The sequence below is a fragment of the Loxodonta africana genome, unplaced genomic scaffold, assembly GCF_030014295.1.
Source record: "Loxodonta africana isolate mLoxAfr1 unplaced genomic scaffold, mLoxAfr1.hap2 scaffold_56, whole genome shotgun sequence".
NCBI classification, from domain to species: domain Eukaryota; kingdom Metazoa; phylum Chordata; class Mammalia; order Proboscidea; family Elephantidae; genus Loxodonta; species Loxodonta africana.
Window position 1 is genome coordinate 501688 of NW_026975283.1, and position 25550 is coordinate 527237.

At 42.6% G+C, this 25550-nt stretch overlaps 2 long non-coding RNA genes across 4 annotated transcripts in view; one reads left to right on the plus strand and one right to left on the minus strand.

The window, feature by feature from the left end:
• Positions 1–23942, plus strand: part of LOC135229843 (uncharacterized) — a 207446-nt gene extending 183504 nt beyond the window's left edge. The window contains exon 3 of the long non-coding RNA XR_010320508.1: positions 18017–23942. This is a non-coding gene — a long non-coding RNA (uncharacterized LOC135229843). The remainder of the gene's footprint in view (positions 1–18016) is intronic.
• The window catches only part of LOC135229841 (uncharacterized), a 637733-nt gene that overhangs the window by 59272 nt on the left and 552911 nt on the right, over positions 1–25550 (minus strand). The gene's annotated exons all lie outside the window — the stretch shown is intronic.

Genomic DNA, 25550 nt, shown 5'->3' on the forward strand with positions numbered 1-25550 from the left:
ATCCAAACCAGTTGCTGTTGAATCAATTCCGACTCATAGTGACCCTATAGGGCAGAGCAGAACTGCCCCATAGGGTTTCTAAGACTGTAAGTCTTTACAGAAGCAGACTGCCATGTCTTTCTGCAAAGAACCAACTGGTGGATTCGAACTGCCCACCCTTTGGTTAGCAGCCGAGCTCTTAACCACGGTGCCACCAGGGCTGCGCCATAAAGACTGCAACCTAGGAAACCTTGTGAGGCAGTTCTAAGCTGTCGTACAGGGTTGATATGAGTCAGAATCTCTTGATGGCACACAACCATGATTGTACTAAGAAAAATTCCTCCAAGCAGCTGTCTACATGACCCCTGAAGCACACATCCATGCACGCTATCAAAGCAGTGCGGCCAAAGACAGGAAATTGGAATAGAGACATTATAGAGTGGACAGTGAAAAGTGATTTCTGAGGGGCGTGCAGCTCAAGCGGAGGAGGTAGCATACAACTAAATGCCCTTCTCCTTCTATTGTTCAATGGTCTTGAGAAAGAATGTGTCCCAGGAATTAACTGTAGCCCAGGAGAACTTGAAGACAGCAAATACAGAGGACCAGTCAGGATGCTTCTGCAGTGGTCAGGGTGAGGAGTGATGGTGGTAGTGCAGGTGGGAACAGTGGGCAGGCTTGAGGTGTACTTTGGAGCTTGAGCTGCCAAGAATTGCTGGTGGATCAGACGTACGGGATGAGGGGAATGGAGAATCAAAGGTGACTTCTAGAATTCAGGCTACCATGAGAGCATGGTCACCAGAGCCATTCTCTACCATGTGGAAAACCATGGAGGAACAAACTTGAGAAAATGACCAAAAGATTTTTTCTGGACATGTTAGATTTGCATGTCTGAGGTCATCCAAGTGTGGAGAACAGTTCCCAGCTGTGGATACCACTCTGAGGTAGAGTAGTTTTCCAGGTTCTAAGAATTTGGAGATCATCAGCCTATAGCTGATTTGAAAGCCACTGGTGGTGCGATGATTATGCATTTGGGTGCTACCAAAAGGTCTGCAGTTTGAATCTACCAGTCGCTCCTTGGAAACCCTGTGGGGAAGCTCTACTCTGTCCTATAGGGTCCCTATGAGTCAGAATCCACTCGATAGCGACTTTGTTTTGTTTTGTTTTAATACTAAGCTCAGAAAAGTTGTGTGTCAGGGTTGTATTTTTTCACAATACTTATTCAAGCAGTTCGAATCTACCAGCCACTCCTTGGAAGCCCTGTGGGTCAATTCTACTCTGTCCTTTAGGGTCGCTATGAGATAGAATCGACTCAACAGCAGTGAACTTAGTCTTAGAGGAGCTCTTTGTCTGTCAAAGCTGAGAGTTTTACTTCATACTTTTTAAAACTGCCATGTCTCATGTTACGTGGCTACCCTTACAGGAGCATTTTTGGTGCTAACTTGACTTGTTCTTGGTGAAGGGCTCTGTATTCATTTTCTAGGGCTGCCATAGTAAATTACCAAAAACTCAGTGTCTTTAAAAAAACATATAATCCATACAGTCCAAGAAGCTGGATTATATGAAGAAGAAGGGGCATCAGGATTAGAGGAAGACTCATTAACAGCCTAGACATGCAGATGACACAACCTTGCTTACTGAAAATGAAGAAGACTTGAAGCGCTTGCTGATGAGGATCAAAGACTTCAGCCTTCAGTATGGATTACACTTCAACATAAAGAAAACAAAAATCCTCACAACTGGAACAATAAACAGAAAATACTGAAGTTGTCAAGGATTTCATTTTACTTGGATCCACAATCAACACCCATGGAAGCAGCCATCAAGAAATCAAATGACATATTTTATTGGACAAATCTGCTACAAAAGACCTCTTTAAAGTGTTAAAAATTGAAGATGTCACTTTGAGGACTAAGGTGTGCCTGAACCAAGCCATGATATTTTCAATCGCCTCATATGCATGCTAAAGCTGGACAATGAATAAGGAAGACAAAAGAACTGAAACTTGAATTATGTTGTTGGTGAAGAATAATGAATATACCATGGACTGCTAGAAGAATGAACACACCTGTCTTGGAAGAAGTACAGCCAGAATGCTCCTTAGAAAGGTGGGTGGCAAGACTTGGTCTCACGTCCTCTGGACATATTATCAGGAGGAATCAGTCCCTGGAAAAAGACATCGTGCTTGGTAAAGTAGAGGGTCAGTGAAAAAGACAAAGATCCTCAATGAGACAGATTGAGACGGTGGCTGCAACAGTGGGCTCAGACATAGCAATGAGAAAGGCCCAGGGCTGGGCACTGTTTCGTTCTGTTGTACATAGGGCTGCTATGAGTTGGAACTGACCCAACAGCACCTAACAACAACATCATAAACTCACTAGATCTCCTGGGGATAGAATGTCATATTCAGTGTAGAATAGATAGAGTTTCTTTGTTTACCATATTTACTAATACTATGATTTACATTTGATAACTTCCACATTCTGTTGGATCGCTTTTCTTTGGAATGGACACAAACGTGCGTCTCCTGCAGTCTGTTGGCCAGGTAGCTAGCTTCCAAATTTCTTTGCATAGTGGAGTGAGCATCTACAGTGCTGCATCTGTTTGTTGAACCAACTCAGTGGGTATTCTGTCAGCTCCTGGAGCCTTGTTTTTCGCCAGTGTCTTCAGTGTAGCTTGGACTTCTTGCTTCACTACTACCAGTTCTTGATCATATGCCACCTCATGAAACGACTGAAAATTGACCATTTCTTTTGGTACTGTGACTCTGTGTATTCTTTCCATCTTTTGTGTGTGTGCTTTAAGTGAAATTTTACAAATCAAGTCAGTCTCTCATACAAAAATTAGTATACAGCTTGCTATGTACTCCTAGTTCCTCTCCCACCAATGAGACAGCACACTCCTCTCAACGCTGTATTCCCCGTGTCCAGTCAGCCACTTTCTGTCCCCCTCTGCCTTCTCATCTCCCCTCCAAATGGGAGCTGCCCACATAGTCTCATGTGTCCACTTGAGACCAGAAACTCACTCCTCACCACTATTTTTTCTATCCTATAATCCAGTCCAATCCCTGTCTGAAGAGTTGGCTTTGGGAATGGTTCCAGTCTTGGGCCAACAGAAGGTCTGGGGACTATGACCTCCAGGGTTCCTCTAGTCTCAGTCAGATCATTAAGTCTGATTTTTTTATGGGACTTTGAGGTCTGCATCTCACTGCTCTCGTGCTCCGTCAGGGATACTCTGTTTCATTCCCTGTCGGGGCAGTCTTCGGTTGTAGATGGGCACCATCTAGTTCTTCCGGTCTCAGGCTGATGTAGTCTTGGATTTACGTGGCCATTTCTGTCTTTTGGACTCATAATTACCTTGTATCTTTGGTGTTCTTCATTCTCCTTTGCTCCAGGTGGGTTGAGACCAATTGATGCATCTTAGATGGCCGCTTGATAGTGTTTTTAAGACTGCAGACGCCACTCACCAAAGTGGGATGCAGAATGTTTTCTTAATAGATTTTATTATGTCAATTGACCTAGATGTCCTCTGAAAACATGGTCCCCCAACTGCTGCCCCTGCTACTCTGACCTTTGGAGCATTTGGTTTATTCAGGAAACTGCCTTTCATTTAGTCCAGTTATGCTGACCTCTCCTTTATTGTATGTTTTCTTTCCCTTCACCTAAAATAGTTCTTGTCTACTATCTAAATTTGCGAATATCCTTCTCCCTCCCTTTCTCCCCACCCTCATAACCATCAAAGAATATTTTCTTCCCTGTTTAAACTATTTCTTGAGTTCTTATAATAGTGGTCTCATACAATATTTGTCCTTTTGCAACTGACTAATTTCACTCAACATAATGCCCTCCAGATTCCTCCAAACTATGAAATATTTCACGGGGGGGGGGGGAGGGAGGGAGAGTGTTTTTTTACTGATTAATTAGTAGGTAAGAACTGCTTTAGGTGAAGGGAATGACAACACTCAATACATGCAAGGTCAGCTCAATTGGACTGGACCAAAAGCAAAGAAGTTTCTGGGATAAAATGAATGCTTCAAAGGTCAGCGGAGCAAGGGCGGGGGCTTGGGGACCATGGTTTAAGGGGACTTCTAAGTCAATAGGCAAAATAATTCTATTATGAAAACATTCTGCATCCCACTTTGAAATGTGGCGTCTGGGGACTTAAATGCTAACAAGCGGCCATCTAAGATGCATCAATTGGTCTCAACCCACCTGGAGCAAAGGAAAATGAAGAACACCAAGGTCACACGACAACTAAGAGCCCAAGAGACAGAAAGGGCCACATGAACTAGAGACCTACATCATCCTGAGACCAGAAGAATTAGTTGGTGCCCGGCCACAATAGATGACTGCCCTGACAGGGAGCACAACAGAGAACCCCTGAGGGAGCAGGAGATCAGTGGGATGCAGACCCCAAATTCTCATAAAAAGACCATACTTAATGGTCTGATTGAGACTAGAGGAATCCTGGCGGCCATGGTCCCCAAACCTTCTGTTGGCACAGGACAGGAACCATCCCCGAAGACAACTCATCAGACATGAAAGGAACTGGACAGTGAGGGGGAGAGAGATGCTGATGAAGAGTGAGCTAATTATATCAGGTGGACACTTGAGATTGTGTTGGCATCTCATGTCTGGAGGGGAGATGGGAGGATAGAGAGAGAGGGAAGCTGGCAAAATTGTCACGAAAGGAGAGACTGGAAGGACTGACTCATTAGGGGGAGAGCAAGTGGGAGTACGGAGTAAGATGTATGTAAACTTATATGTGACAGACTGACTTGATTTGTAAACGTTCACTTGAAGCTCAATAAAAGTTAATAAAAATATATATATATTAATGGTCACCTAATGGTATTAAAAATATGATATTCAAGTCAGCTATTATAGAGACATCTTTGGTTTAGGGTCTGTAAAAACCAATATGCCTATTGTTCATAGGAGACACCTGTGATATCTCACTGGTTTCTAGTCATGTTTGTAGAGCAAGTCAAAGTTTCACCCAAGCTTCTGTCAGTATTAATTATATAAAATACATATGGGTTGGGACGGGTGTATATCATCACCATTATCATCAGCAAAAGCACTTTTTTTGCATTATCACTAAATCAGTTAAAATTTGTGTTAACTGGGTTAAAAAAAAAAAAAAAAACCTGAGTTCAAACTTGTATAATAATTACAGGTGCATGAACCCCTTCTAGAATAAATAAACAATTGACCTAATTAGACAACATCTGGTTTAATTCATGCTCCAGAAATAACCACGACAAATGGGATTACTGTTATTGGTGAAATGGTTAGGTTATATCCTTAGAACTGGGCTTGAACTCTATCCTAGTTGATTGACAATCCACAAGTTTCATTGACTTAAAATGTGGGGATATTTCTCATTTATAATACCTCTTGGGTGTGAGTCAAGTGCAAATCTGCTCTGTATTATCATCTTTTCTAATTTCATTTCTGGTTAGCAGCTCTTATGTTAGCCACTATCATGGCAAATGCATAGGAATATGGATGGAACCAGGTAAATGGCACTTAATTCTTCTGTTTGAATGTGGAATCTTTCACTTCATTCATATTCCATTTGCCCAGCAAGTCATATGGCAAATCCTGACGTGAAAGAGATGAGAAATACCCCGCTACTCAGGATGCACCAAGGATAACCCTTTCCCTTGTTTCTAGGTATAGTGAATTAATCATATACTTCATATACCATTAGGTCTGTATTTGGCTTCCATATCATGTTCCTATATTAGTCATGGAATCGACTCGAAGGCACTGGGTTGGGATATTAGTCAGAATTTTACTACAATAATGATGCATAAAAGACAACCACAAAATCTTAGTGACAAGTAATAAAAAGTATTTCATGCAACTCTACAGATCAGCTAGGTTTTGAGTTCAGGTTGTTTCCATGCATCTCTTAATTTCCTTGGACAAGTTGAAAGGGCGGCAGACACTTGAGGCAAGTTCATCTCATGGTAGAACTTCAAGCTTTCAGAGGAGAAGTCTCTTACAGACTAGGCTGGGAAACACCACACTCACACTCATATCCACATTCCATTAACCAAGTAACATGGCCAAGACTAGTGTCAATGGGTCAGGAAATATACTCCTCCCATGGAGACAGTGTAGGTCTGTGGGGGGGGGGCAAGCAGGGGAATAATGTCAATATTTGGTGACTAATAATCTAATCTACACAAGTTGCATTCACTCATCCAAGAAATACTTTCTGGACACAAATATTTTTTTCAGATACCAAAGCAGGATGTCAAAGTATATGCATTCTAGTTGTTGTTAGCTGCCATCAAGTTGGTTCCGAGTTACGGTGACTTTATGCATCATAAAATGAAAGATTGCCATGTCCTGTAACATCTTCATGATCTTTGGTATTTTGAGTCCATTGTTGCAGCTATTGGGTTAATCCGTCTCACTGAGGGTTTCCCCCATTTTGGTTGGCTCTCTACTTTACCAAACATGGTACCTTTTTCTAGCAATTGGTTTTTCCTGATGACATGTTCAAAGTAAGCAATTTGAAGTCTCACCATCTGTCATGGATTGAATTGTGTCCCTCCCCCAAAATATCTGTCAACTTGCCTAGGTCATGATTACCTTGTGTGATTCTATGATTGCCTATCATTTTACGATCTGATGTGGTTTCGCTAAGTGTTGTACACCCTATCACTATGATGTAATAAGATGGATTAGCAGAAGTTATGTTGATGAAATGTATAAGATCAGGTAGTGTCTTAAGTGAATCTCTTTTGAGATACAAAAGAGAGAAGTGAGAAGAGAGACATGGGGGCCTCATACCACCAAGAAAGGAGTGCTGGAGCAGAGCATGTCCTTTGGGTCTGAGATTCCTGCACTGAGATGCTCCCAGACCAAGGGAAGATTGATGACAAGGGCATTCCTCCAGAGCAGACAGAGAGAGAAAGCCTTCCCCTGGAGCTGACGACTGAATTTGGACTTGTAGCCTACTAGACAGTGACAGAATAAATTTTTCTTTGTTAAAGCCATCCTCCTGTGGTATTTCTGATATAGCAGCATTAGATGACTAAGACACCATCCTAATTTCTAAGGTACATTTTGGTTGTATTTCTTCTACGACTGAATGAGTTAACATTCATTCTATTGGGAGTCTATGGTATATTCAACATTCTTCATCAACGCTGGAGTTTGCATGCATCAATTCTTTTTCTAGTAGTAGATAGACAGAAATAGATACACATAATTACATATATATAGTTAGATGGTGCCTTGCTATCTGAAGAAAAATTTAAAAAGTAGGGTAAAAGGACAAGATAGTAACTGGTTCAGGGATGAAGTCTCTCTATCATTTCTAGAAGCAGACTGCTCAAAGCAAATGAACTGGCTAAAGCCCTAAAATAGAAGAAACCTCAGCAAAATATAGCTGTAATACAATGAAAGAGCCCAGTGATGTAATAGGAATTGAGGAGCATACAATAATGGAGGCCAGGTGGAGTTGGGCCTTGAGTTTAGTTTTAAAAGCTTTCCATTCAACTCAGGTTTTTGTAAAATTGAATAGAACCTTAATAAAATCTAACATACTTTAAATGGATTATTCCATGTGCTTTATGGTACAAAGATGGGCACAGTAAGACCATTTAGATAGATATTACAAAAGTACAGGTGAGTAAGTATGATGACTTGAACCATCAAGTATGGAAAATAGCAAAAGTAGCAAAATCCTGAAGACAATGAGCAAATGCTGAATAATGCATTCTTTGAGAGAACAGTGGAGTCAGGGATGCTACTAAAGCTTTGGTTGAATAAAGGCATCATTTATTGATAGGATGAAGATTGAGCAGGAAAATATCTTGGAGAGCCTAATCAACCTTTAAACTTCAAATAAGTCAATTTTGAATACTTAACATATATCCTCATGGAGATATTAACTTGGAAGTTGATATTCAACCATAGATTTCAGGGAAGAGATTCTATTTGGAGATATAAATTTGGTAGTTGTAAGCATAGAGATAGAAATTAAACAATGACATAAACTAGATTTAGTCAAATGAGAAGTCTGTTTATTTAAGTAAGGACACAGCACTGTTCATTTCTTACAAAATGTCAGGTATCTGGTAGGGGCTGTTACTTATTTTTTAGTACTACTCTAGCTACTATTGGGCCTTTACATACCTACGTAAGTTTTAGAATTAGTTTGTCATTTTCTTTACAAATTTTGTTGTGATTTTTATTAGATTTGCATAGAATATATAAACAGTATTGGTGGAATTTAGTCTTCTTAACCATTAACTTTCTATATCTCAAGAATTATTGAGATCTACCTTCATGTCAATATTATAATTTTATCCATGAAATCCTTGAGTGGATATGTGTGTTCACGAGTGTAGGAGTGTGTGCATGCATGTGTGCGTTCATATACACGCGTGTAAGTCTGTTCACAGATATACATTAACAAAATATAATCAATAAAATACCAAAAAAATACTGAATAGAAAATACCTAAACTAGAAAGCTACTGAACTAGTAAAATCCAAAGCAAATCACTGTCATATAATTTTTATGTTACTTTTATCAAAATATCAAGAAACTTGCAATTCTTATACTTTGTAATATATTTCAGACACAGGGCCTAGTGAGGGTAAGGCATTTCCAGGGGCAATCTCTAAGTTCAGCCTTTCCCTATCCCAAATTTCAAGACGAATAGATGTTGATGAGTCAGCAGAAATGTCTCCCCCTCTTGTCTGGCTTTCATATTTGCGGCGCCTGAAAGCATTCTGTACCTTGTCTGCTGCACCCTTGGACTTGGACCCTGGCGCACGTGCCCTCCTCTGCCCCCCTTTTGCGATGCTTCTGTTTAGACAATGGAGAATACAAAATAGAACAAAACCGTGAGATTAATAATAATCATACAAATTCTAGTTGCATGACCAAGAACAAGTTACTTAACCTCTCTGAGCCTCAACTTTGTCATCTGTACAATGGCAGTAATAACAGTAACAGATTCAATAGAAGTAATAGGTCTTGACGTTGTGAGGATTAACTAGTTGCCATCCAACTGATTTCATCTCATGGCAAACCCATGTGTGTCAGAGCAGAACTGTACTCTGTAGGGCTTTCAATTGCTGTGACCTTTTGGAGGTAGATCACTAGGTCTTTCTTCTGAGGTGCCTCTGGGCAGATTGAAACCACAAATATTTTGGTTAACAGCAAAGAGAGCTTAATAATTCGTGCAACTAGGGACTCCCTGTGAAAGTTAAGTGACTTATTGTAAACAAAATGTGTAGAACACTGCTTGGTATATTGTAGTTGCTACTTAATTGTTATCAATATATCATGAATATTTATGGCATTATCACTGAAACATTTGATAACAAAGAGAACAAAAATATAAAGTTGGACAAGTCTCACTTATGCATATTATTTAACACCATAAATAAAATCCCAGAAAATGTGTGCTATCAGTAGATAAAAAGATACTGTATTTTAAACATATATTTGTAATTACAAAATTCCTAAGATGGTCCTACAATAGGACCAGTACAGTCATCCATTCATTAAAAAATATTAAGTAAGTGCATATTGTTTGTCAACTGCTGTTTCAGGTCCCATAGAAATGGAAGTAAACCATCAGACAAATTCTCTACCCATCAGAAACTTACATTCCAATGTAGAAATACACAAAAATGCATATACAAATAGAGATACAGTAAAACTCAAAGTAATGCTAATGCTTACAAAATGAGCAAGGCATTGAAGTAGAATGTTAATTTATAGGTTAAATTAGTTGGTCAGCAAAGTCCTTTCTTAAGAGTGGTATCTGAGCAGAGATCTGAATGAAAGGGGAGAGACAACCAACAGGAAAATATGCAAAAAAAAAACAAAAAAAAAAATACTAGGAGAGAGAACCAACCCCAGTACAAAGGCCTGGAGGCAATGAAACAAAACAAGGAGGATGCACAGCAGAAATCAAGGGAGAGAGGGGTGCTCTGTAGTGAGGTGAGAGATATGTCCAAAAGATTATCATGGCAGCCTAAAGGACTTGGATTTATCTAAAATCTTTGAAAAGATTTGATCAGAGAGACATGTCACCTGAGTAATGTTTTAAGAACTTCTCCCTGGTTGTTGTCTGATTAGACTCTAGAGGGAAAAATTGAAAGTTGGGAGAGCAGTTAGGAGGCCCTTACAGTGTCTGAGCAAGCTGTAATGGCAGCCAGGCCCAGGGTGTTGGCAAGGGAGTAATTTAGAAGTGGGCAGATATGGAATCTATTCTGAAGATACAACCAACAGAAAGTGTTGTATATAAGATGTTAGAGAAAGAGAGAAGTCAATGAATACTCCAAATTAGAGAAAAACCCCAACATCACATCAGTGGAGGAGAAACATTTTTGGTAAAAAATAATACAAATTCCCATAGAACACTAAATACAAACATACTAATTTTTTTTAATAGTCTAGAAGAGGCAGAAAAAAATCTGTAATATGATAAAATGCATACATATTTTAAATGGAAAATAAAACACTGTTAATGTTTTCCATCAATGTTAGAATCAAACATTAAGGATCAAATACTCAACACTTTTCTTGGAAATCGTAGATCTGGATATCAACACTGGAACCAAAAATATCTTACCTTTGAAAAGCTAGCAAAAACGAATGGTATTTATGTATGATATAATCATCCTGAAACACTATTAGACTCAACTGAAAAATCATATAAACTAAAAAGAATGCTCAGAAAGTATAAGATAAAGTATAACCCTGAAGAGTTATAAATTTTATTTTCTTATAAAATCAAAAATGCAACAAAATTTATACATTTCCTAAATATAAATTATCAATTTATATTTAGGAAATGTATTTGGCGATATTTATATAAAACATTTTTGCCTTGAACGCCACTTAAACCAAATGAAACCCATTGTTATTGAGTTGATTCCAACTTACAGCAACCCTATAAGAGTGATGTAACTGCTCAGTAGGACATTCTTGCTGTACTTCTTCCAAGACAGATTTTTTTCTCCTTTTGGCAGTCCACAGTACATTAAATATTCTTCACTAAAACCATTATTCAAAAGCACCAACTCTTCTTTGGTCTTCCTTACTCCTTGTCCAGCTTTCACACACATATAAGGCAGTTGAGAACACCATGGCTTGGATCAGGCACTCCGTAGTCCTTAAAGTGACATCTTTGCTTTTTAACACTTTAAGGAAGTCTTTTGCAGCAGATTTGCCTAAAGTAACACGTCATTTGATTTCTTGAGTGCTGCTTTGATTGTCTCTCCAAGTAAAATGAAATCCTTGACAAGTTCAATATTTTCTCCTTTTATCATGACGTTTCTTAGTGGTCTGGTTGTGAGGATTTCTGTTCTCTTTATGTTGAGGTGTAATCTATAATGAAGGCTGTGGTTTTTGATCTTTATCACTAAGTGCTTCAAGTCCTCTTCACTTTCAGTAAGCATCGTCTTGTCATCTGCATATCACAGGTTGTTAATGAGTCTTCCTCTAATCCTGATGCCAAATTCTTCTATACAGTCTGGCTTCTCAGGTTACTTGGTCAGCGTACAGATTGAATAAGTATGGTGAAAACAGAGAAAACAAAAATCATCAAAACTGAACCAATAAGCAGCATCATGATAAACAGAGAAAAGACTGAAGTTGTAGAGGATTTCATTTTGCTTGGATCCACAATCAACACCCAGGAAAGCAGCTGTCAAAAAAATCAAATGTCTTATTGTATTGGGCAGATTGAGCTGCAAAAGAGTTCTTTAAAGTGTTCAAAAGCAAAGATGACACTCTGAGGTCTAAGGTGGGCCTGACCCAAGCCATGGTATTTTCCATCGCCTTATATGCATTTTTTTTTTTTTACATGCATGCAAAAGCTGGGACAATAAATAAGGAAGGCCGAAGAAGTACTGACACCTTCGAATTATGGTGTTGGCAAAAAAATATTGAATATACCATGGGTTACCAGAAGTAGAAACAAATCTGTTTTGGAAGAAGTATGACCACAGTGCTCCTTAGAAGCGAGGATGATGAGGCTCTGTCTCACGTACTTTGGAAATGTTATCAGGAGGAACCAGTCCCTGGACAAAGACATCGTGCTTGTTAAAGTAGAAGCTCAGCAAAAAAGAGGAAGTTCCTCAATGAGATGGATTAACACAGTGACTGCAACAGTGGTCTCCAACATGGTGACAACTGTGAGGATGGTGCAGGACTGGGCAGTGTTTCCATCTGTGGTCCATAAGGTCAGTATGAGCTGGAACTGATTAGACCCACCTAACAACAACAACACAACAGCAACAATGTACGGCGAGCAATTTCACATGGGTTTCACTACGTCTTTGATGTGGTGGTTGACAGGTGAAATGGTGCACTGTAGATTAGTGGGAAGGCACAACTGGACCCATGCATAACCTTGCTTATTGGGTCACAGGCTGTGACAGTAATAATTCCTGCTTAGGAGAATTTGAAAGCTGTTCATTGTGGACGTGTGAGGGACTCCGAAATACTTGCAGAAATTTCCAAGTGGGTGGGGTGCTCTAGTGTGAGCATCGGGAGGAATGGACCCCATGTGTGCTTTACATCCTCTGCAGATTATGACACAATCAAACATTCCCTTTTCACTGTCTTGCAAATTGCAAGAGAACAGGGGGAATTTTTAGGCAGGACGCTTTCAAAACACATGGCAAGAAAATTTATTGAAACATTAAATTCAAAATAAAATTTTCCTATATTTTTCTTCCTTCCCTGTCTCATTTCAAGGAGGTAGTTGGACTCACAGGGTTGAACCTCTGAAACTTTGAGACTCTGAAGAGCCTGTTGTAAAAGCCTCAGCTCACTGGAGTAATCACACTGCGTGAACTGAAGCCCAGGGGAGGAGTGAGAGTCGGATAGCAGAGTCCTAGAAATAGGAAAGGGGTTGGCCCTGCTTCTTGACAGTGCCCTGGGGTAGACGGCAGCACCTCAAAGGATAATGCAGGCACATAGGTACACAAACCCCATCATGGTGTTCGCAGCCCTGCCAAGGTTCTCCTGCTCCAGCTAGGAATGGAAGGAGCAGAGCCAATACTTCTAGAGAAATCACCCACGTAGGCTGGGGCAATGGGTGTTTTGAAGCCTGTCTCCAAACCTTGGTCCTTCATTAGACCCCAGGAATTATTGCATATCTGGATGAGGAGGAAACCTAAAAATAAGTAAGGTGAAAATCCACCACCCCGTCCCCCCCCCCCGCCCCCCAATTTTGTAAGCAGGCTGCTCTGAGCTGGAATTCAGTTTATTTAAAGAAATATCATGCTTTTTTTCACACAGGATTTTATGCAGATTCACACTTATGATTCATATTATTCATTTATCCATTAAGTCAACAAAGATTTACTGTATACTGACTACATGTCAGACCCTATGCCATGTACTCTTGATGATAAGATAACTCAGAGAAGGTCCCTCATTGCCTGATCAGAGAAAGAGCCAAGTTAACCGTTGTATCAGTTGTGTATTGCTGTGTAACAAATGACCCCAAAATGTAGCACTTAAAAGAACAACCACTTACTAAGCTCAGAGTTATTCTGGTTGTCAATTTGGGGATCTTCCTATCTGGGCCAAGCACAGTGACTCGCAGCAGGCCTTCCTCATGTGTCTACAGTTCGCTTCCAGGTCAGCTAGGAGCCATTTCGTCTAAAATCAACTCAGTGAAACTGCTGGATCCTCTCTCCAATGGTCTCCCACCATCCAGCAGGCTGGCCTGGGTCCGTTCCCATGGGTTCTCAGGGTTTAAGAGCAACAAAAGGGCAAGTCTCAATGCAAAGTCCTTTCAACTCTCACCTTGTATCCGGTTCACTACTATCTTAATGGCCAAAGCAACCGTAAGGTCAGCCTCAAATGAGGGTGCAGAAAGACTCCTGCTGCTGAGGAAAGGCGCTCCAGAGTCTCACAGAAGGCATGGACACAGAGAGAGGGAGAATGTGTCGACCTTCCTAAAATCATCTGTGGCAAGTAAATGTAATTGTGTTTTATGTGGTGGTAAAGGGCATCTTAAATACAAAGGTGTACAGAGGAAGAAGTGGACAAATTTACCAGGAAAAGGGTCAGGGAAGATCTCAACTAGGAAGTGATGCCTGAACCAAGTTGGGAATATGGTTGGATAGTTAAGGGATGACAAAGGCCCAGAATCCAGGAAACCCCAAGAATTCTCTAGAGGCTTCAGTACGAGGTGAGGGATGGCTTGATGAGAACATTCTGAGGAGACAGAGTGAAGCCACTGGAGCATTTGTCAACAGGCACAGATCGTCTTTTGTTCTGTTTTCCAACCAGTCCTCCCTCCTATACAGTTGGGAGTCACACAAAACGAGCCCCTAGCATCTTCGTGTTGTAATTTCTATTTTCTACCGAGAAGTCAGCACCTCTCTCGTCACCTCCCCAACTTTCCTAATTTCTTCCATAATAGATCTCCCCATTTCCAGGATCTTTTTCTAAATGGCATCCAAAACAAAAATAGAGTCTGGAAGAAGCAGAGGTCATGGCCTTTCCCAAGTCAACTCCTAAACCTCCTATTCTGGCTGCATAAAAGTCCTGAGTCTTAGGGCTTTTTGGTGAGGCCATAAGCCTAACCTGTTCCAACAGGGTCAGTTCTCTTCACCACATACTTCACCAGGGAGAGTAGGCCAGGAGATGGGAAGGGGGACAACATCTCCTAGTCAGAGTGAAGAGCCTGTGTGAAGCCTCAGAGGCTAAGGAGACCTGAAAAGGGTGCAGAGTGGATGTTGTATGACCAGGGCTGGAGAGACGATTCAAACTGAGTTAAATGAGAGGATTTGGTGGAAGCAACTGCCCTTCACACTATTTTCATTCCCTGTATGCTCTCTCTCCCTCCCAAGGGATGGTAACCTCTTTGAGTGCAGAGAGAAGTTTTAATTTATTTTTAATATATAATCTCCCTCCTCCCAGCCCCCAAGCCCCTACTTCAACAGTTGCCATATTTTCCTTGCTGCCCAGCTTTGCTTCAAACTGGGCCCATAGAACCGAGCAGTGTCAACAATGATGTCACACAAGGGCTATGGAAGTCTTGGTGCTCGCTCAGATGTCAACTGCTCTTTGGAGAGGGTGTCGATCTGAGGTCTCCTGCAGGAGAGTGTCTTTAGATAGCAAATCCAGGAAATTCAGGGCTACATCAGAGTCTCCAAGTCATGAAAGATTCAGATATCATCAGTAACTGGGAGGAGGGATAGAGATCCTTCAGAGTACCATTATTTTTTGGATGTCTTCACCCAGACAGGATGAATCAGTGATAAACAAAGAAGAGGCCTTTCTCTAAGACTCTAAATAAGGGTGAGAGGAAAAATCTCCCAGATGGGTGAGAGCTAGGGAACTAGGGGATCTGATTTCCACAGAAATCAGAGCTATGACAGGAGAAGATGAAGGATTTGAGGTGAACAGATAGGGTCATAAGGAGGATTGACCTAAGAAAGCATTTCCTGTCATTTAGTAGATAATTCACCAAAGTTTGTAATGTCCATGGGAAATGCAGGAATAAATCAATGATCAAACTTAGGATTCTGAGAAATTTCTGGAATAAGTGCAGAAATAATACTCAATTGTTCTGGCCTTTAAACCTGATGGAAAGGAAGGAAGCCAGTGTACAACTGGGACAGAGAATGTAGGACTGAGGAAAGGGTGGTGAGGGAAAAGTGTATTGCATTATTATATTTTCTAATGAAATGGAATGAACATACTATGTGAAGAACTAAGAAAATTTTCAGGAGGTTCTAGGAGTGGGTGGTGTGAAGAAGCACAGGGCCCACATCATTGTGAACCATGCAGCCCCAGCCTGTTAGGGCAGAAGAAGGTCTTTCACACTCCTTCCCTAGACCCAGGAACGCGCCTTTTCCTCCTATGTCTCCTCCCCACCTCTCCCCAAGGACCTAAATCCCTCACAGCAAAGATAGCTACAGGATAGAATTTTTTACATTCCTACTTGACTTAACCTGAGCTTCATCTAGGATTACTAATTTCCCACTGTATCATAGGCCAGTTTTGTTGCTCTCCCCACTACCATTATCTCTGCTGCCCCCTAGCCTATGCTGCCCTCCCCTGGCCGTGCTTCCTGCTCCTTCCTGGTTTTCTGACACCCTCTTGACAAGTCCCCCATCCCATCTTCTGTCTGTCCCTGGAGCTTTCACTCCCCTCCCAAACTGCTTCCATTCATTTCTTCGTTAACTCACCAATCCTTCCTTCATATTCAGAAATGTGCACAGACCGTTAGGCTGACATTACAGCACACCCAGACACACTCAGGTGAGGTTCTTGTATGTTGCCCACCTGAGGTTTGTGGCATCAAAACTCTCAGAAATGGACATCTGTTTCTGCATCACCCTGAAGGAGTGCTTCTCATAGCAGCATGGTAAGGGCCTTCTGTTCAGAAAAGGGCAATTTTAACCTTCTACCCTGGGTTGGTTAAGGATACAAGGAGAAGCTTTATATGCATATAAAATACAAATTTTTCTAAGTATGCTTCCTCCTATAAATACCCTTCCCTTAAAAGAAGGCTGAAAAAAGTTTAAAAAGTGATGACAATTTCTCCTGTTTCACTGTTTACACTCTAAATCTGTTATGAAAATCACTTTCATAGAAAATGTCTCTCAGAGAAGTCATGTGTGATTATGAAAGATCAGGCAAATGAGGTCATTTTCAAGTTCCAAAGGAACAATTTCATTTGGCATTCAACAAATGCCAAAAAAATTAATGTGGAGACCCTCTCTTTGCAATAGAAATTATCAGTGTATTATAGTCCTTTGAAAGACTATAGACTTCTGTTATGAAGTGCTAATATCACAAAAGATTTCCCAGAGGAGACTTGGTCTCCCACAGTGATGTTCCCCAAAGATAGAAGGTCCCCAGGGAAAAAGGAAGAAACCACAGGTCCTGCAGAGGTGGAGGACAGTGATGATGGAGAGGCTCCCAGGGACACCTGAAACCAGGGTCTTGGGTCACAGTTGAGAACTCAGTGCCCAGAGGGTTCATGTAAGTTAACTCTTTATTATCAGAAGTCTCAACCCAAGAGGAAAGTGCCACTCAAGCTAGAATATCGGAAGCAAAAAACGTAAGCTTCAGGTCCAGGAAGACTCCTTAAGAATCAGAGAGGTCTTCTTTCTCAGCTTCCTCTGAACAGATATCTCACTCATCAAGCTACTCCAGAGAAGCCATGAGTCAAGTATGTGTACTTCACCCAAGTGTGTACAGTTAAGGGGGTAGCCGTGGTCCGGCAGACCAAAACATCCCCTGCCTCCGTAGGCAAGATGCCCCCAGTCTTGAGGCCAAGTTCTCAAAGACAGCCCCATCGGCTCTGCTTCCAGTCTACACAATACCTAAGCCTCGGTCAGCATCCTGGAGTCCTGGCAAGAAGAGCCGGGCACCTTCAGGAGCATCTAGAGGAGCAGAGACAGGGGCTGGAGAGACTACAGCACCTACTGGTGCTGCTGCAGATGTGGGAGACCTGGCTACAGAGGGTACAGGCATGGCCTCAAAATGTGGGCCCTTCTGGAAAGACGTCCTTTCAGGCTCCTTTCACCCACTGCACCTGTAAAACCCTCACATGTGCCTTCCTCCCCACCCCACTCCACCCCCTTAACTGCATGGAGAGCTCCAGCCCGAGGGGGAACTGGATGGAAGAAACCTCAGGACAGCTGACCATAGACACCAGGTCTGCTCAGAGGCTCTCTTGGAGAGGAAAGGACAGGCCTCATCTGGATGGTGAGCTCTTGAGGCCTTGAGGATGAGCACAGCATTAGTAGGGAAAGTGAAATGGGATTTCAGTGGGACTTGGGAGACTGAGAGGGAGCCTCTGTAATGACAGGTCTAAGGGAAGTGTGATGGTGAAGGGGGCATCACCAAGTTCTTTGTGGCAGAAGGAGCCAATGAGACAGTAGGCTGTGGGGAAACCTGCCTGCAGGTGAGCAGTGGGCATAAAGCCCTAAGCCAATGACAGTCAATTCCTTTCCCAGCAGTCTTCACACATAATCAGTGACACTTGTTTCGTCTTTCTCTTTTCTATGGTCTAGCCTGAACTGCCCCGAGATCAGAGAACTGGAAGAGAAAAGCCTGACTGAGATGAAAGGAGCAAAAGAGAAGGCAAGGCCTCCTAAACCTGGTAAAGACAGCCAGAGTACAGATAACCAAAGGTTGAGGGTAGGAAGGGGCAGCTTGAGGCCCAGGCTCTGCAGGCCCAGAAAAGCCCAAGTCCCATCCTCAATATCAAGCTCCAGGGCCTGGGAAGCCCTGGAAGTGCCAGAGGTATGTCCACCCTGGGAAATGAAACCCCAGTTGGCACAGGGAAGCCCTCAGGGGTAAGGAAGGATAGACAGGGACTCCAGGTCAGGCACCTCCACCTGCAGGCTGTCCTACTTTTATTTCTCAGAGTGGAAGTGAGGGGTCCTATATGGGACTGGTTGGGGTTGATGGCAGCAAGGGTTCTGAAGTGGGTAAATTCTGCAGTCTCCTGATAAAGAAACAGAAAGACTGAAATGCTCAGAGATACTGAGTGAGAGGGGTCTTGCATTCCCATCCTATGCAGAGGCTGCCTGGGAGGTCCACCTGTCTAAAGACCTTGTGGACAAAATCTTCTTTATCTTTAAAAGATGTATCTTTCCAGTTAACTTCCTCTATGTTGAGTCCTGAAAAAAGGCCTACAATGTATACCGTGGGTTTTCCAGTAGAGCAACAAGGGGAGGAACGTGGTAGTGGGACATCAGAGAAAGAACTGTCTAATGGTCCACTTGTTACTTAATGAATTGCACATGGTGTCCAGCATTCTTCCTTACCCCGAAGACATGTACATGCAGTAGATGTTTGAACAATGACTGCATTAATCCTGACAGAACTCTTTTTGGCCATTTCCAGGTATAGAGACCAGAAGAGGTCATTAGCTCCAAGAACAAGCAAGAAATTTGCTGAGACCTTTGTTCCATCTCTGAGTTTGCTCTTCACCCAGTGGTGAAAGTCTCTGAATCCAGTATTGATGACAGTGTTTTGCCTATATAAAATAACAGCCAATAAAACTGTTTTAAATATATACATATATATATTTCTATGATTTTTTTTTACTTTGAAAACTCTTGTATTCTTATTATAACACATTTAACAACACAGATCTTTATAAGAATTATAATAAGAGCTATCCCCACATGTGTAAATTTTACCTGCTTCTCCAAGGTGTCCATGTTCAAAGACACATGTGTACCTCTTCACACATTCCTGTTTGCTGGAACACATATGCATAGTCACAGGTACACACGTAGCTTTATGGTTTGTTTGCTTTTCTGGAGATTAGGTCACACTCTACCCACATGTTTCTCTGCACCATTCTTCACTTGACAATTTATCTTGGTTCCCATAAGTCAGTAGCCATGGCAGTAACGCTATCTTTTTGGTTCTTCTAATTTTTAACTCATATATAAACGGGAACATACCAAAAAAACAAAAAACCCGAACTCACTGCCAGCAAGTTGATTCCGACTCATAGTAACCCTATAGAACAGAGTAGAGCTGCCCATGGGATTTCTAAGGAGCAGCTGGTGGATTTGAACCACCAATCTTTTGGTTAGCAAGCGAGCTTTTAGCCACTGTGCCACCAGGGCAGTACACACTGTCAACAGTCACATACAACTCTACAGAAATGAAAAGACATATCATCAATGCTTTTGAAGCATACTGTTTCTATATGTTTTAACTCTCCTCTGCCTGTCTTTTCCGACAAGTGAATCCAAGGGAATTCACACTAAGAATCTGTTAAGTTTATCTCATTATCCTTGCTTAAACCGTTAAACAGTTATAAAACTCTGCAGATTCCCTATTTAAATTACACGTTCATGAAGAAACGTGCATTTTCTTCCTGAAATAATACGATAAATTCACATTATCAAGGTTGAGGAAATCAGTGTTGTTTCCATGTCCCAGTGGTAGACATTAATTCAGCAGTCAATTAACAAAAAATGTTTTAACAGAATTATTTAAACTGTGAATTCCTCTGAGATTGAAAATATACCAAGTATAAATGCAACACTTTGCACTGGGTTTTCTCCTCGAAATGAACACATTTTTCTTTCAAGTTTATTTTTCATGTCCTTTGGTACTAAGTACTTCTCTTTAAGACCTCAACTAGAAGCTGGGAAGGCTTATCTCCTGAGAAGGAACCGAAGAGATCTCACTTACTGACAGAAAGATGGGGCCAAACCAGATCTCAGGGATGACAATCCCTTTTGTAATGGGCCCAAGAACTCACATGCATTATATTTGATTTCTCTGAGATCCAGGTCAGTCATGGTGCTTCCCAAACTTCACTGTGCACCCAGATCACCTAAGGATCGTGTTAAAATGATGAGTCTGAGTCAGGAGGTCTGGGTTGAGGCCCAAGAGTCTACATTTCCATCAAGGTTCCAGGTGCTACCAGTGCTGCTGGTCCCTGGATCCCAGCCTGAGGAGAGAGGTCCTAGAATATCCAAATGAAGAATTCAGATTCAAGAAGATTCAGGGAATAAAGAAGAAACATCTACATCAATTCAACTGGCCATACCTCTGAGAGGGGTGGGGATCAAAAGTGCCTAGAGCAACCATCCTTCATTCCCAAACCCAACCGGGATATCAGAGCAGTAGCCAGAGCCATGGCTGGGTTCCCAAAAGCTCCTTCCTGTGCTCAGCCCACCAAGGTACAAAGGAGAGTAATACGGATTGGTGAAGTCAGAAGTGGCCGAGTCTACTTCTATCATAAGCACGGGTGTGAGTGTTGACCTCAATACACGCAGGCCCAACTTGTGACTCCCTCCTTCTAGACCTGGTGAGGCTCCATGACCCTATGGTCAGCTCAGAATTCTTCCATAGGAGACACCTCTGAGACAAATTTGATGAGAAGATCTGTGGCCTTGGGATTTTCTGATGGGGTTGGTGTCTGTTTTGGGGCGCAGATTTGACACGGGGGGGCCTTTCTTTCTTTCCATGGGGCTTTCTGACCCTTGCTGACATCGCAAGATCAGATGCAGCGAGTGCCCAAAAGAGCAAAAAAGAGGGGATGTTGGTTGGGCCTGGGTGAGGGGTGTCAACTTGAATCTCAGTGGTGGGAGGGGGACATGGAGCATTTCACGTGCATGTCTCCAGCATAAAGAGTAGTTAGGAAATCCCAGTCTACAGCTTTGGCTGCAAATGAGAGGCATGGAAAGCCCTGGAATCACCAGAGATATGACAGTTGTGCCTCCATTATTGGGAGAAGAGATAGCAGAGAGTTTCCCTATTCGAGCTGTCTTTCTTTGGATTCATGCATCCATTCCACAAATATTGAACTACCTAAAACATACTACACTAGGAAGTGTTCTATCTATGATCGGGGGATATATCAATGCATAAAGCACACAAAAATTCCTGTCCTCACTAAGCTTATAGTCCAGTGGAGAGACAATAGATAATAAATGTAATAAACTAGGAAATATTTATTATGTTAGAGGTGATAAGTGCTAGTAATAAAATAGGGCACAATTAGTGAAGGTGACAAAGACTTCCTCCAAAACTGATAGAGAAAGCCTTCCCCTGGAGCTGACATCGTGAATTTGGATCACCAGCCTATTAGACTGTGAGAAAATAAATTTGTCTTTGTTAAAGCCATCCTCTTGTGGTATTTCTGTTGTAGCAGCACTAGATGACTAAGACAGAATTTGGTACCGAGAGAATGGGGTGCTGCTCTAACAGATACTTAAAATGTGGAAGTGGTTTTGAAACTGTAAATGGACAGACTCAGAAGGAAGTGAGGAGAACTGGTAACACCGGAGAAGGTACCGATGGTGAGAAACAGCAGCAGAGGACCAGCAGCAGCAGGGAGCCAGGAGCAGCACACCCAGGAAACCAGGGCCAGGCAGTGCTGAAGTCAACCCAAGAAGCGAGAGAGCTGAGTGCCTGTGTGCTGGAGGATTCCTGGCAGAGTGGAGTGCCTCCAGGCACTTATCGGGGGAGCTACTGAGCTTTGGAACACTTGCCCCAATAGGACAGATGTGGGCATAAGGCCAGAGGGCCAAGAAGCCAAAAAGCAGAGGTTAAAAGAGACAAGGAACACTGTAAGCTGAGCTGCCTTAGTCTCAAAAGGTATAGCCTTGACCTCTGGGATTTCAAAGTGGAGCCATGACTTCTGGTGTTTCTAAGGGTGGAGTCGCCACTCAGATGGACCAGGAGAATGGTATGACTAAAGTCGAGGGAGCAGAGTTGCCATCAAAGTGGGTCAGGAAGGCAGAGCTGAACCCCAGGGCTCTGGGGCCTCCGCTCAGAATCTGGAGAGTGTGGCCAATACCTAGAGTCTAGAGGGCTGGGCCATTGTGTAAATGGTCTCAGAGAACAGAGGATTATTTGCAAAGCCTTTAGGGATAATGTAATGTGTTCTGTTAACTTGCTTGGTGCTTGTTATCCCTTCTATTCTTCTAGTTTCTCCATTTGTAATGGAAACGTACAGCTTGCACTTGTCCTGCCACTGCATTTGAAAACAGAAAACTTATATTCTAGATTTCACAGATGAAGAGGAATGTTTGGATTTTAGACTAGGAGTTGATTTAAGACTTTTGCTGTCATATGATGGGGTAAATACATCTTACATGTAGCAAGGACATGAATTTGGTTGGGGGGCAAAGGGTGGAATGTCATGGATCAAACTGTGTCTTCCCAAAATATGAGTCAACTTGGTTAGGCCATAATTCCTAGTATTGTGTGCTTGCCCTTCATTTTGTGATTGTAATTTTATGTTAAAGAGGATTAGGGTGGGATTGTAACCCCCTTACTAAGGTCACATCCCTGATCCAATGTAAAGGGAGTTTCTCCGGGGTATGGCCTACACCACCTTTTCTTTTCAAGAGATAAAATGAAAGAGAAGTAAGCAGAGAGTTGGAGATCTCATAACACCAAGAAAGCAGTGCTGGGGTTCCTGCACAGAGAAGCTCCTAGTCCAGGGGTAGATTGGTAACAAGGACCTTCCTCCAGAGATGACAGAGAGAGAAAGACTTCCACTGGAGGTGGTGCTCTGATTTTGGACTTTTAGCCTACTAGGGTATGAGAAAATAAATTTCTCTTTGTTAAAGCCATCAGCTTGTGGTATTTATGTTACAGCAGCACTAGATGACTAAGACAGTTAAAGGTGATAAGTGCTAGTAATAAAAAAGGGCAGGGCTAGGGAGCATGTGAGTGTGAATGGGAGGGAAGAGTTTCCCTGGTTGCAATTTTAAATGGGTGGTCAGGGTAACCCTTAATGAGGAAATGGATTTTGAGCAATGAATTTTAAATGGTGAGCTAATTAGTCACATCTAAATCCTAGATTCTGGGGGCCAGAGGTGGTGCTGGAATGGGCCAGGACATGGGCAGAGCTGTGAGCTCATCTCAGGGAACCATGGAGATTTCCCTCTCGATATGGCTATGCTGTGCCACCTTGAAATAGGCTATAGGATTTCAGGGCTGGCCCCAGGAAAATAGGTCATCTCCCCATCTGCGCACTGCATGGGTTTTCCCTCTGATTTTCTCCTCTTGGGCAGCAGACACCCGTTTTGAGAAGCTGGGCTAAGGGAAATGCTCTCCAAACCCCTCTATAAGGTCACCTGGTTTTTTTACTTAACCAGAAGCAGAACCTAGGTATTCTGGTCAAAGGCATGTAGGATGCCGAGTGGGCCCCAGTGGTGGTATAGACGGACTGATCCTCTTTTCTCAGTGATAGCTTCATAACACGTTCATTCAGGGGCCTGGCCCTGGACTGCTCCCTGTGTGGGAAGGACTATTCTGTGTGGTCTCTGTGATGATCCCTGATTACTTCTGAGGAGCTCGGGTTTATAGGCCATTTTAGGTGCCTCTGCTATAATCTGCCTTCTGGTGACTCTTCTCCATTGGGTTTTTGCTTTTTCTCTATTCACTGAGAGAGATCTTAACATATTCTGAATGCCTATCCTTAGGTAGTTATGTTCATTGCAAATATCCCCACCCACCCCCCCCCCGAGTTTGTGGCATTTTTTCCCCTTTTTCAGTAAGAATGAAAACTTCATTGGTTTGAAAAATACTGAATTTAAAAAGTGCCTTTCTTGCAGGATTTTCTAAGAATTCCCATATTGTCTCTTAGTCACACTCACAGCAGAGGCCTTGGCAATGAGACATTGGGCAATATCATTCTGGACCCCAAATGAGCAGTGTTAACAGAAAAACGGGACTGAATTCCCATGTGGCCAGGAACCAGGCCTGAAGGCCTTCCCCAGGGAGGCATTTCAAAGATGTCTGGAGCAACGGGTGTGCCTCCCAGGGAATCGTGAATGAACCTCTCCACAGGCCTGCTTTGAGGGGTCCCCACTCACTTATGTACCAAGCTTAGTGCTTAAAATGTCATCATTCTGCTTACAGTCTAGGTAAGAATTAGAATGCTTCCCTGAGGGGAAAATTCTTCATATGTGCTCCATAATCAAAGCACCTCAGGACAAAGTTTAAAAGAAAAGCAAGGCACTTCCCACCAGTCCTTAACTGAGAGGGTCTTTGTGAGAATTTCGTGAGACTCACGGAAAAGGACACAGTAAATGCCGCCTTCTTTTCTCCTCAAGAAAAAAAAAAAAACTGGCGCTAAGATGTCAGGCATTCCACAATCTCCTCTTCTCGTCCCGTATCTAAGTTTTCTAATAAAACTAGGAACCAAGCGATCAGCTGCTGTGAGAAGAGAACCCAGGAGTATTTCCAGTCTATGTCATGTTTGAGCTTCAGTGAAACCCTGTTTCAAGTCATTAGATCGGTGGAGGAGCTGGAAGGCTGAAACTACTGGCCCTCGGACTTGCGGGAAGGACGGAGTGTGGTTGACAGGGCCTCCTGGGCTATTCTTTGCCCCAAGAGGCTTTGGAGGCTCCTTCGTGTTAAAGCAAAGGCCTTTCAGGCCTAGCCAATAAGAGCAGCGAAAGACTTTGAAAAGACTTTGAAAGAAGAAACGGACTCAGGAGGGGCAGGTTTGAAGCTTTTCGTCTTCAGTCAGCTTTCTGGCTTCAGGTCACCCTGGCCCCTGGCTGCCTGCAGAACCGGGCCTTTCTAACTCATCCACCTCTCTCTCCCTCCCAGCTTTCCCTCAGCACCATGGGCGGTGGCTTCTGCCAGTTATGATGGTGTCCTTTCAGTAGCTCCTTGCACCTTTCAGAGTGGGCAGGTGCTCAGGGTATAGAGCACAAACCCACAGTGTCCTTCAAAACCCAAACCTACTGCCATCAAGTCGATTCCAACTCATAGAGACCCTGTACAACACAGTAGAACTGCCCCACAGGGTTTCCAAGGCTGTAAATCTTCACAGAAGCAGACTGCCACCTCTTCTCCTGTGGAGTGGCTGGCAGGTTTGAACCACCAAACTTTTGGCTAGCCGCTGAGCACTTTAACCACTGTGCCACCAGGGCTCCTTACAGTACCCTTTGTTGTCCTTTAGCAGAAACACTGCTGAGAGGACATGAGGCCTGACTGATCCTGAGGCTCAGATGGGGAGAACCCGAGGAGTGGGTGGGAGTATTGACTTCAGAAAATCTCAGCTTCCTCAGGGTCAGGTCCCTGGGATCAAGCCCGAGTGTTGGA